At 37.8% G+C, this 13,373-nt stretch overlaps 1 pseudogene; it reads right to left on the bottom strand.

Moving 5' to 3' along the window:
• On the bottom strand, positions 5,703-8,815 carry LOC109215872 (annotated as a pseudogene).

The raw sequence follows: 13,373 nt of genomic DNA, 5'->3' as shown, positions 1-13,373 counted from the left end.
AGCATATAGATATTAAGCATCACTTTATTAGAGATCATGTGCTTAAGAGAGACATAGAAATATCTTTTGTTGGAACTACTGATCAATTAGCGGATATATTTACTAAGCCTCTTTTAGAGGATAGATTTTGTGCATTAAGGAAATTACTTGGATTACTTGCTTAACTAATAACCTATAGGACCTATGTGTACTGCAGTGTTTTCTTGCAGGTCTAATGATTGTACTTTACCCATGCATTAATTACGCCTCCATTTTCTTTTCCTCTTCTTTCACATCAGTTCGTCGTTCAAAGTAGGAAAGCCAATCATCGTGTCCCTTCAACTGACACCTTTTTCCTTTTCCGGACTCAACCGTCAGAAGGGTTTCTTCTTAAGATGGAGAACCTCTTTCAATCACCTTCATCCCTGTACTCTATAAAACCCTTCTCCTTCTCCAAAGCTCCAACCAAACCATCTTTCTTCAATGGCCAAACAACCTAGAATCCCTATGCATCCACCAGAAAAAGTACCCGTTCCAAAACAAAAACCCTTTCTATGCCTCCAAAAAAGGTAGACCTAGGGTCTGACCACTCTGAAGGTTTCGCCTCTTCATAGGGAGATTTGTCTGATCACTCTCAAACCTTAGGAGAAAAAGCCCTAGGGAAACGCCCTTTGGAAGACCCTCCTGTCTCTTCTACCCCAAAGAAATCAAAGTTTGATCTCTCTGCCTCTCTAGAATCCGACCTAAATTTCTGGGATTCTCCAAATAAGGATTTCTTTATTGCTCTGAAAGACAAGCCCATTGATCATGGTAGGGTAGTCGACCTAGACGATATGGAAGCCCTAAATTGTAAGATCAAAAACCTCATTGTGCATAAAGGGTGGGCTAAGTTTCTCTCTATCCCTCCGCCTAAGGTCTATGAACCCCTGGTGAAGATATTTTATGCCAATCTCCGCTCCAGTAAGCCTGACAGGTTGGAATCCTTAGTATTAGGTAACCGCATTGTTCTTGATTGTGCCCTGTTTGATTCTCTCTTTCAATGTCGATGTTCTGGTTTCCCTATGCTGTTCAAAAATACCTGGCCCGATGATTTCGAAAATTTCTTTTGACCAAGATAAATAGTGTATTGTTGAGTGCCCCTCTGCTTCCCTTCCAAACCAGTTAGGTCCCAGTGACGTTAGTTTTGAAACTCGTGTTCTGGCTCACATTGTGGCAACCACTCTGCTTCCTCGCACCGGGTCTTTTTCAACCTTCTCTCAAAGGGACATCTTCTTAGTATACTGCCTAGTGACCAAACTCAAAGTCAAGCTTTCCTCCTGGGTTATACATTTCATGATTGAAAGTGCTGAAGATACCACCAGTCTACCCTACGGCATGGCCATCACTCACATTCTGGAATCTCATCAAATTTCCCTGTCCAACTATCCCTTTATCACTATCTCAAAATCCTACAACTCTAGAGCTTTTGCTAGTATGGGGTATGTCAGTGTGAAGGGATCCTGGATTAAGAAGCACGAGGGAGAAGTTAAGCCTGCTCCTATAGAAGCCTCGTCTAAGTCCCCTGCCTCTCACCCCAACCCTGGTCTCGATGAAAAGCTTCGTGCCATCACCACTCAACTCTTTGAAATCAAGAATCTCCTCACAGCCACTCAGTCTACTGTTGGTGACATTCACGCAATGTCCAAGGAAATAGGGTCTGATGTGTCAAAGAAAAAAGTTGCTATTCTCAGAGTTAGGGAGAATGTTGTCAAAGCTTTCAGGGAAATTCATGACAGGTTGGATGGAGTAAGCATCTCAGCCAATGCTAGCTTTGAACAATTGAAGGAGGCCATCTACAATACTCTTACTTATTTCTTGCGTCGCTAATGTGGTTGTTTAAGACAATTTTTTTGTTTTGTTTTGCTGTGCTGCTGGTTTGGGGCTGTTATCTCAGCCATTGGACAATTCTGTTTTCTTTTGCTTTAGGTGCTTGTGATTGAACTTTAATGCTATTGTTTAATGCTATATATTCTGTGTAGTTCTTAGTCTGTTCCCTCTTTGCTGATGCCAAAAGGGGGAGAAGAGACTATGGTACAGGTAGCATCCTCCGTGGCAAGAGTCGACTTCAATCATGGACTAGTCAACTGCATGAACTGAGGGGGAGTATCCTTCAATCATGAACTAGTCAACGACATGAACTGAGGGGGAGTGCCAGGATCCTCAACTACATACATTGAGGGGGAGTAAAACACGGGGAAGTCAAATGGTGTTTATACAAATATATTATTTTGACATCATCAAAAATGGGAGATTGTTAGATCTAATTTTAATAATGCCAATAATATATTTGTGCAGGAAATCACTCAGAAGAGATCAAGGAGTCAAGGAGCTACTACGAGATTGTTGAAGCCAATCTGAATGCTTAAGGAAAGATATCAATCAGTAAAGATTATGGATAGCTGCGATGGAAAGAATCTTTGAAAGCCTAAAACTAAAGCGTCAATCAAGGCCAACATATTTAAGGAGCAAATCAAGGAGATTAGTTGATCTGCTAATTTTGGAAAGACTAACAATCAAGGAGCGAATCCTCATCTTCAACGGCTGGAGAAGGAAAGCGATCAAGAGCTGCCAACTATGGAAGGACCAACAATTAAAGAGTAAAATCTCACCATCAATGACTGTAGAAGGAAGGCGATCAATCTCCTCTCATCAAGGAAGAGCAACGGCTAGCAATCTTATTCTTGGAAAGAATCAATCTCTTTCCAAGGATCAAATCCCTTGGGTTGTCAAATCTCGTCTGCTCAAGGTCTTCACCAAAGTATTTATACTCAGTTTTCAGCCTTAGACAAAATATACTTTTATCAAACCAAAATTCACTCTTTATTCTACTGCAAACAAGCATTGTAGTTCTTTGAGACCTGCTATGTAACAAGTCAGAGAAAAAGGAGAGTATAACACTGGTGAGGCATTGTATCAGAAGAAGACGAGTGTTATAGGAACTGAGCTATCATATCATTTCCATTGTACTAGAAGAAACGCATTTACTAAAGAGAACTCCCTTGCAACCCAAGGGGACTGGACTAGGATTCACATTGAATCCGAACCAGTATAAAATTCCGGTGTCTTTAATTTCTGCACTTACTTTCTACATCAACTCGACTAATTAATAAATCAGTCAACTAATAGAGTTTAAGTTTAAAAAATATGCAATTCATCCACCCACCACCCACCCCCCTCTTGTACTTTCAATATAGGAAATGGGGTTAGTAAAATCTTGATAATGTAGATAAATATCAAGCGTACATCTAGAAAAGAAAAATACAGTTCATTCATAATCTTCATAAATCTAAGGATTAGGTTATAGTCTAAGTGTGACGACCCGGCCGGTCGTCTTAAGAATTAACGCCCCGATCCCCTATTAACTTCTTCCCCTAAGTTCATTTCTGCCATTTTGGTTTGCCGTGACGTTCGGTGTTGAGTTTTGGAGAGTTTTGGGACACTTAGTCCCTAAATGAGAGCTTAAGTGTTGAAAAATGGTCCGTAGTCGAAACCGTGTGAAGACGACCTCAGAATGGAAATCTGATGGTTCCGTTAGCTCCGTTAGGCGATTTCGGGGTTGGGAGCGTGTTCGGAATGTATTTTGGAAGTCCGTAGCCCATTTAGGCTTGAAATACCGAAGTTTGAATTTTTGAAGTTTCCGGTCCGATAGTGAGTTTTTGATCCGAGGGTCGGATTGGAATTCCGGAAGTTGCAGTAGCTCCGTCATGTCATTTGGGATGTGTGTGCAAAATTTCAGGTCATTCGGACGTATTTTGGTTAGGTTTTTGATCGAAAGTGTATTTTGATAAAATTGGAAGTTCTTAGGCTCAAATCCTTGATTAATTCGAGTTTCCGGCGTTGTTTTAGGTGGTTTAAGGATTGGTACAAGTTTGAATGAGGTATTAGGTGTTATTGGAGATCGGGATGATTTCGGGTGGTTAACGGCAAAATTGAGAAGTGTTGCAGCAGCTGAAGTTTTTCCCTTCTGGTATTTTCACTTCTGCGGCTTGGGAACCGCAGAAGCGGCCTTAGCACCGCAGAAGCGGACTCACATCTGCGAGAAAGAAACTGCAGAAGCGGAATCTTGGATTTTCATCAGAACTGCAGAAGCGGCTTAAATTCCGCAGAGGCGGAACCGCATAAGCGGTTATTGTTCCGCAGAAGCGGATATTGGATCTTTAGTGAAAGTCGCAGAAGCGACTCATTTTCCGCATAAGCGGGACCGCAGAAGCGGTCCCTTGTCCGCGGAAGCGGAAATCCCTGAGCAGATATAGAAATTTCGAGGGTTAGTTTTCATAAGTTAGAAAAATCAAATTGAGCTCGGGGAAGGGCGATTTTTAGAGGGTTTTGAAGAGAAGACTATTGGGTAACGTTTCTCTAATCCCTTCTAGTTATATTTCATCATTTTGTAGTTAAATCTATCATTAAAATTCGAATTTGGGATCAAAATTTGGAAAATTGGGTGAAACTTCATAGGCTAAACTATGGGGTTTTTGAGTGGGTGTTTGACCTCCGATTTGGTAGATTTTTATATGGTTAGACTCGTGAGAGTACGAGGGTTCTGAAAATGTAAAAGTTATTCGATTCCGAGGCGTTGGCCTAAAGGGCATTTTGGTCATTTTACCTAATTTCACGCCGTAGCTTTGAATTAAATAGAAAACCAGTTGTTTGCGATGTTATTTACGATATGTAATTGAATTGAATAGATTTGGGCCATTTGGAGTCGGATACTCGTGGCAAGGGCGTGATTTCTAGTTGGTTTTGAGCCGGTTCGAGGTAAGTGGCTTGTCTAACCTTGTGTGGGGGACCTTTCCCCTTAGGATATGATATTGGTAAGTGAATGCCTTGTGCGTGAGGTGACGAGCGCGTACTTGAACTAATTGTTGAAAAACCCGGTTTTACTTTAAATATTTAGACTGAGTTTCTTTCTTACCTGCTTTATTCTACTTGCAATTATCACTACTACAAAAAAGACCTTTAGCGGCAATACAAAACAGCTTTAGCGGCAATAACTATAGCCGCTATATCTTTTACCAGCCGTTAGTCTTTTGCCGCTGATGCTGGGGTCGGCAAAGGCTTTAGCGGCATTTGTCGCAAAAGCTGGTAAAAGGTATGGTTTATTGCTGCTAAAAATTATTATCTTTAGTGGCAATTATTTGCGGCAATTATAATGGCTACTAAATTCAATCCAAAAAGGCCAACTATACTTCTTTAGTAGCTATTTTTATTGCTGCTACATTCAAACTAATTGCCGCTAAACATTCGTATCTCTAACGGCAATTGTTTGTGACAATTATAATGGCTATTAAATTCAAACCAAACGGCTAATTATAATTCTTTACCATCCATTTTTATAGCCACTAAATTCAAACTAATTGCCGCTAAAAGTTCGCATCTCTAACGGCAATTGTTTATGGCAATTATAATGGATACTAAATCCAATCCAAACGGCTAATTATACTTATTTACCATCTATTTTTATAGCCACTAAATTCAAAATAATTGTCGCTAAAAAGTCCGCAACTTTAACGGCAATTAGTTTGCCCTTTCAGCGACCATTTTAATAGCTAATATGTTTAACTAAATTGCCGCTAAAAATCAATATCTTTAAAAGTCACTAGCGATAATATCAATAATTTGGCAACAATTAATAATAGTTACTATATTTGTATAAAATATGACCCAAATAATAAAATATATTAATATTAATTCAAAAAAAATGTAATATATCTCATTAAATCTTAAGAATCAAAAGGAAGTACTAACCAAAAATATTAATATCACAGTAACTTAAAACATAAAAATATATTGTTTGGGCTAAATAGCTAATGTCATCATAATAATAATCCAGAATGATGGTCTTCAAATGATTTCCGCAATTTTTCATTATTTTGAAATCTTCCCACCGCTAAATTATCGAACATTAGATTGTATGACCTGAAATTATAAAATAATTGTGTTAGAGGACCTGAAATACCATCACACACTATGATAAAAAATGAAACAGAAGTGATTAGCAAGCATTCAATTTTAAAGCTAAAGATTCACTACGCCAAATATCCTATGAATCATACAGTACTAATATATCACTCCAGTGAAGTGAAATCACTGGCCTTGAATTTTCCGAGCCGACGTTTAAAATCAACAGGGTTAAGAGCAGCAGCAACAACCTTAATCAAGACTTGATCTTCCTTAATTTCTGGAACTGATACATTGGACTCAAACTTCAAAACATCAGCACTTCCATAATCAGAATAAGTCCAAGCTTTCATTTCAGAAGGAATAGAAGTGCTTGTTGATGTTTCAACAGGAGCAGCTTGAGAACTAGCAGAAACTCTAAGGGGAAAAACAGTGGAAAATTGGCTCCTTTGAATGTAATTTTCAGTTTTCTACTACCCTTTAATCTAAGCACAGAACATGAAGAAAATGGAGAATGAAGAGAAGAGAAAGAAGAGGGTGAAGGGGTTTGAGTTGAAGAGTAGTGGAAGATAACAGAACCTTTATCAATGTGTGACTCTTTAGTGAAGTGATTAGCAAGCATTCATACTATCACACACTATAAAACATGTTTGTAAATAAATAATAGAGAAACTGATATTCACATAGGCAAGAAATCAATCCAACCAGAACATGAAACATATCCTTTGTTGATATATTGACATCATTGCCTTTCTAAGTTTCTTTGATTTCTATTCCTGTTTGAACTTTTCTTAGTAGACCTCTTCATGAAGCCTTAAATTACTAATGTGCAATAAATTCATGAGTTTAATGTATGCTAGTTTATCATCTAAAGTTTATTACAAACTCACTTTTTATCCTTTTGTAGGGTGGGGAAGACATCTCTGATGAACCAGTACTCTCGGATTCCTCTCTGTTGAATTGTAAAGTAAATATTCTTCATTTTCCTTTTCTGGATTTCTTCTTTCTACTTTTCTTATATTCGACATCTTTTGTTTGAATTTGCAGGGTGTCTCTACTCTACATCAGTTGGAGAACTGAGAAGCTACGAGAACCCCAAAAATAAGATCACAGCCGTTCTTGCTACTGAGGAAGAAATCTATGGTACTAAGTATATGGTAAGTGAAATTTTAGTAGCTTAACTACATATTACTCTTGTCATTCTGAGATATTGGTCCAAGTAACTAAATATCCTAAGTTCTCAATTTATCAGAGAAGTTACCTGGAAAAGAATCGACGAGCAGGCCGTTGGGCGTTGACGCAGAACCAACTCAGAGATAACTGACTTCATTATCTGCTTACTATCGGCAACACAAACTGTTCAGAATTAATCAACGACCAGCATATTGCTAGCCGAGTAAGCCACTCTTTGTCATTACCTGTCTTGTGTAAGATGAGTTTTGGGCAAGAAACTTCAAATACTCTTGCTTCTTTATACCAAAGTTGAACCTTGCATGGTCTAGCAATGCTTGTTCTCTCTGCATATCTTCTACAGTTCTTTCCTTTTTCCACTTCATCTCCTTTATCTATCTTTCAATTTCAAAGTAGTACTGCGGAAAATTTGACTTTGCAAAGCTCTTTGGAAATTTCAAATCTACTTCCCTTTTACCAAAGAATACAAAAGAAAGACATAAATCCAACTCAGATTCAAAATATATAATTTCATGATGACTTAGTTATGCTATTCCTGGTATATAAACCTAAGAGGAAATACATTCTGCCAAAGAGAGCTCAAGAGAAGATAATTGACAGAAAAGATTGTGAATTTAATGTCATGTCCAGTCCTTGAAAATCTCATGAACTAGTCTTTCTTTCAGAAAAGGATATTCTATAGTTGTAATGTAAGTCGCTCAAATTCATATATCTTACCATAGGGTTACCTTTCGTGATTAAGTTATATTATATACTGCTGTCTCTTTTTTATCTTTGGATGAAGAATTCAAAGATAAATGGTGGGCATATCATTATGAAATAAAAATTCAATAGACAAACAAATCGATAAAGACAATTTTGTATCTTCCTTGTTGTTTATGCATTAAATGACAGGCGAACATATTTTCGGGACCACAGGAGATACATTGCGAGAGGAAGTTCATAGAAGCTGTATAGCTTAACTCACGAAGTTGAAGCTACACACACATAAGCGTAAACAGAAACAGCACCAACTTCAGAAAATAGAAATAAATTATTTTCTATAGTTTCTGAAATACAGAGATGTAACTATTTAAAACAAACTTCTTTACCTCTTGCCCAGGGAAAACACATTGTTATGCTTTATTATTCCTCCATCCAAAGATATGGCTCCATCTCTAATACAAGGGAGAGCCTGTAACATATCTGCTCTTGTTCTATATACATGCAAGCGTGAAAACAGGTTATAAAAGAGAGTCTCTCTTAGACCGTAACCACTGCTTGTAGCACAATATAAGTTCACACTGTCTATATTGACCATATTCATAGCAAAGCCAAGAAACCCAGGTGGAGATTCCCCATTGGGTAATCTTGGCTTCAAAATATCAAGCCTCCTTTGAGGGTCGTCAGCTATGAACTCACCGCCATATGGTCTAAAAATGAACCAAAAGAAGGAAAGGGATCAAAGGTATGTCAAAAGAGATGAATCAGTTTTTTCAAGAAAAATAATCTTGATATCAAACCATAAGTTTTCAAGACTGATAACAAGAAATCGGCCATCCAAAGACCTCCCAATAGAAGATCCAAGTCCATGAAGACCAGAAGTCTTGTTTATATAGCCTTCCTTATCGTATGTTTCTAGTGCTTTGATACCATCATATGTCTTGCACACGATTGCTAGCATAGTCTCAAGTCCCAAATAATCTGAGAGAAGCCTGGATTTCAGAGATCAAATATACATGCCAGCCATAATACAGAACAAGCTGCCATTATTTGCCCTACTTGAAATTTCTTGCTTCTCAACTTCTCATATCGTCACAACTAGTTCAAACAGAAAGAAATTCATATTTTTGTATGTTCTTTGAGACTATAGAGATATGAAGAAACACAGTAAGTTTGGTATGCACAAACACATTTTACATCTAAAAATAAATGTGAATCCGCTCATGACAAAGAGTTGAGAACTGCGGTGGCCTAGAATAGATGCACTAAACATCTAAGGACAATTTCTTCCATTATCTCATTCCAATCAACCTAATAATCCCTCCAGAAATTACTGAAGGAAAAGACTCGATAATAAGACAAAATATAAGGAACAAAAGAAGTTACTCAACACTCAGATCCCACAAACACTAGCACCTTCAACTCATTGAATCATATTGGTTTTTGATTAGTTAGGAATGGGAATGTCTTTTCACCATTAGTAATGCAGGAGCAAGAAGATGAGGAAGATGAGGAAACATCACGGGATGCAAATTTCAGTATTTAAGAGATGAAACTATCATAGAACACAACAATATATTATCTTGCTTGTTGAAGTAAAAACCTTTATACAACCCACCCGACTTCTGCACACAATTTTAGAGGATATGGAGACTACAGTGATAAACAAGAGCCATCTACCAACATCGCGTGAATACAGATTGCATATTTGAAATGAGTCTTACTGGTGGATTTTCAAGTAAAAAGTCATCTGATCTCCTAGTTATAAATTTTTTATCCCATGGGATAATCATTGTCTGTCTACATAAGCAATTTTCAGCAAGCACTAGCCAAGAGTTATAACTTATATTTCTGTAAGTTTATACTTCCTCTTTAACTTAATCCAGGATATGTAATGCAACTATATATGTATTATGTTTTGTCTTCCTCATTAAGCACATCGATGATCCATCTATCAAAATACAAAACAATATAGTCTTAACCACTATATGATTTAGTTCTTTGGAATCATACTATAATTATCTTTTTTCCGCTTCACTGGATCCTTTACTTTCAATCACCAAAAACGTTTTGCGTGATAATTATCCAAGTTAACTAAATTATTCTAATGAATGCTACCCTTTAATTAAACCATGGTGTATAGGTTAGCTTGCGCTCACCTCGACAAATTTCACAAGGTACCTGCTATCGACCACCAATACAAGTATAACTCAGTCCACCAAAACTTGGACGATGTGCTAACTGCTAGTGACATCAACTCTATTACAGCTAAGCAAGTTTAGGTCACAAAATTAAATTTGTAGTCTAAAAGTTGTTGTACAACCATGTATACCCTTACTGTAAAATCATACCACCTTCTGCAATTAAATAGTTGAAGAATTATTCAACTTAAAAGTGAAGCTAGATGGTTTGCTTTATGAACTGCCACCTTTTAAGTAGAAGTACAGAGTAGCTAGCAATACCTGCCCCCTTTTTATCAGTTGTTAGCTCCCCACAATCAAATATAGTGGGGAATATAGGTAATGCCACTAAACATGTGCAAGTCTAGCAAATGGCACATACACATACATAATGTAAAAGTGATATAAAATACGGAGAAGGGTCAAAATATATCCTTGTACTATGAGAAAAGGTTTAAATATGACCCTCGTTTTACTTTCGGTCCATATATATCCATGCCGTAATACTATAGGTTCAAATATACCCCTCTTCCGTTAAGTTTGTCCAAGGTAGACATCCAATCCTACATGGCACTAACATTTGATGAGGTGGATACCATATGGCTTGCCACTTCAGCTCCCCTAACCCATTTTACCCATCGCTTCTATTTTTTTTTCCATCACTAAACTTTCCTTCCCCTCGAAGAAAATTTTAGTGGTGGAAAAACAAATATAAGGAAAGGATAAAATGGGTTAGGGGTGTTGAGGTGGCATGACACATGACATCCACCTCATTAAGTGTTAGTGCCACGTAGGATTGGATGTCCACTTTGGACAAACTTAACAGAGGGATATATTTGAACCAATAGTATTACGGCAGGGGTATATATGGACCGAAAGTATAACGAGGGGTATATTTAAACCTTTTCTTATAGTACAAGGATATATTTGGCCCTTTTTCGTATAAAATATGATGCTTTGCGCTTGAAGGTAACAAACAAAACATTGGATAGCAGAAGAATACAAGTGAAAGGCTATTAGAAGATAATAGATAGCCATCATAATAATATTCAAAATAATTAAATATTCTGGAACTACATAATGTAAAGTATAAGACAATTTTGGTCCATAGAGTTACAACCAATATGATTATCACTTCCAATTTTTCAACTTTCAGAATCTTTTCTTGAAGTTTTGTTCTTAATCGATTATTCTCGTCAATCGATTTTTGACACAATGAAGAAAAATTTACACCCCAACCAAACATAGAAATTTCTGACCACAATTATGTCACTCAAGAAAGAGGTAGAGAGTGGTGGGAAAGGATAATCACAAAGCACTTAATTTAGAAAAAAGTGAAGCAGTATTTATTTGTAAAAAAGCCCTTTTTACAAGGGGTTAATGCCGAAAAAAGCCACACTACAGCAATGAAGATTGAAGCAAAGCAAACCATATTAAAATTGACGATAAAACTTCAATTCACATGGTATATAAACAACCATGAACATAGCAATTTCTAACCATACCCAAAACATATCAGATTTGTATGTTTTTTTCATCCAAACTCTATAAGGATAATTATTTGGAGCAAAGAGGAGACATAGAAGAGATAAAGCAGTGATTAAAAAGCTATTTTCTGAAAATATTACCTGGGGTTGGTGGCGTTATGGTGAGATAGAGGATCGGCGATAGGGAAACAACGACTAGAGAATAACTTTACAGGGGATGAGAGATTTTATATTTCTGAAGTATTTTTTTGTAGTTCTCTCAAATTAGACGTAAGGAATCAGAGGGAATAGGTTATTTTAGTCTAAAATTTTGGGGGGAAAAATAAAAATAATAAAATTACTTACTTTTTATTGTGGCTATTTATTTTTATTGCCACTAAAATGGTATGTAGTAGCAACTGATGCTTATTTGCCGCTAATGTTTTCCGTTTACAGAGTTATTTAGTGGCCATTCTTTTATTGCCGCTAATTAATTGCCATTAAAAGTCTCTTTTGTAGTAGTGTATAGTCTGTGTTAGTTTAGAAAAGCATGCTTAGCTGACCTAAATTGTCTATTTGCTTAAGTTGCCTTGATTGTACTACGTGAAGCATGTTAGGCTAGAACTACTTGTTGCCTTGTATTTTCTCGTACTCTAGTTCTGAATATCTTCTTGTTGTGGCTGCGTATTTACATTGGGACTACGGATGTGGGATTCCGGTAGCTCCCCCCTTGTTTGTTTACTTTGGGACTGCGGGTTCGATTCCCGATAGATCCCCCTGCATATTTACTTTGGGACTGCGGGTTAGATTCCCGATAGATCCCCCTGCATATTTACGTTGGGACTGCGGGTTAGATTCCCGATAGATCCCCTCTGCACATTGATAGTTGGACTACGGGACGGTATCCCGGGAGATCCTTCGGATATATACATATGATGGACTACGGGACGTTATCCCGGGAGATCCACTGGACAGTTGAGAAAAGGACTACAGGACGGTATCCTGGGAGATCCTCATTGTTACCATTGGTATTGAGCTGTACATATTTCGTGTTTACTCCGTTCCTTGTGTAATTGTTATTGCTTGTTTAGCCTGTCTTATTCCATTGCTGTACTCATTATTACTGCCTATTTTCATACTGTTAATTCATTTTATATTGTTTAACCTCAGTAGGGCCCTGAACTTCCTCGTCACTACCCAACCGAGGTTAGGCTTGGCACTTACTGAGTACCGCCGTGGTGTACTCATTCCCCTTCTGCGCATGTTTTTCATGTGCAGACCCAGGTACCTCTACTCAGGCGCACTATCCTTGAGGCGAGGAGATACACGGAGACTTCGAGGTATATATGCCGCGTCCGCAGACCAGGAGTCTCTATTCTGTTCCAGCTTTAGTACTTAGTTTATTCCCTTTCTCTCAGTTGCTTAGATATTCTGGAGTTAGAACAGCGTACTATGTTTCTGTTAGCCTTTGGTTCCCGTGAATTTCCGGGTTTTGGGTTGAGATTTTGACTTCCGCGATTTATTTTTGAGTTGTATATGCTAGGTGGCACTTATTCACCGTTTTCTTCTAGTTTTGCTTAATTAAATTAAATGTTTCCGCAAGTTATATAAATTTCCGCATTGTTAGGCTTACCTAGTTGTAGGAACTAGGTGCTATCACGACATGTTCATGGAGGGTGAACTGGGGTCGTGACAAGTTGGTATCAGAGCTCTAGGTTCATACGAGTCACGGAACAGAGGCCGGTTTATTCGAGTCTCTGATCGGTACGGAGACGTCTGTACTTATCTACGAGAGGCTATGTAACCGTTAGGAAAATTTCACTTCATTTGATTCCCTGTCGTGCGAAATTTTTGACATCACAATCCTAAAACTTCTGCCTTCTATTCTCTCACAGATGGTGAGGACACGTGCTACTTG

This window comes from Nicotiana attenuata, chromosome 2, assembly GCF_001879085.1.
Source record: "Nicotiana attenuata strain UT chromosome 2, NIATTr2, whole genome shotgun sequence".
Lineage (NCBI taxonomy): Eukaryota > Viridiplantae > Streptophyta > Magnoliopsida > Solanales > Solanaceae > Nicotiana > Nicotiana attenuata.
Note: the sequence above shows the minus strand (reverse complement) of the source record. Positions and strands in the feature narration are given on the sequence as shown.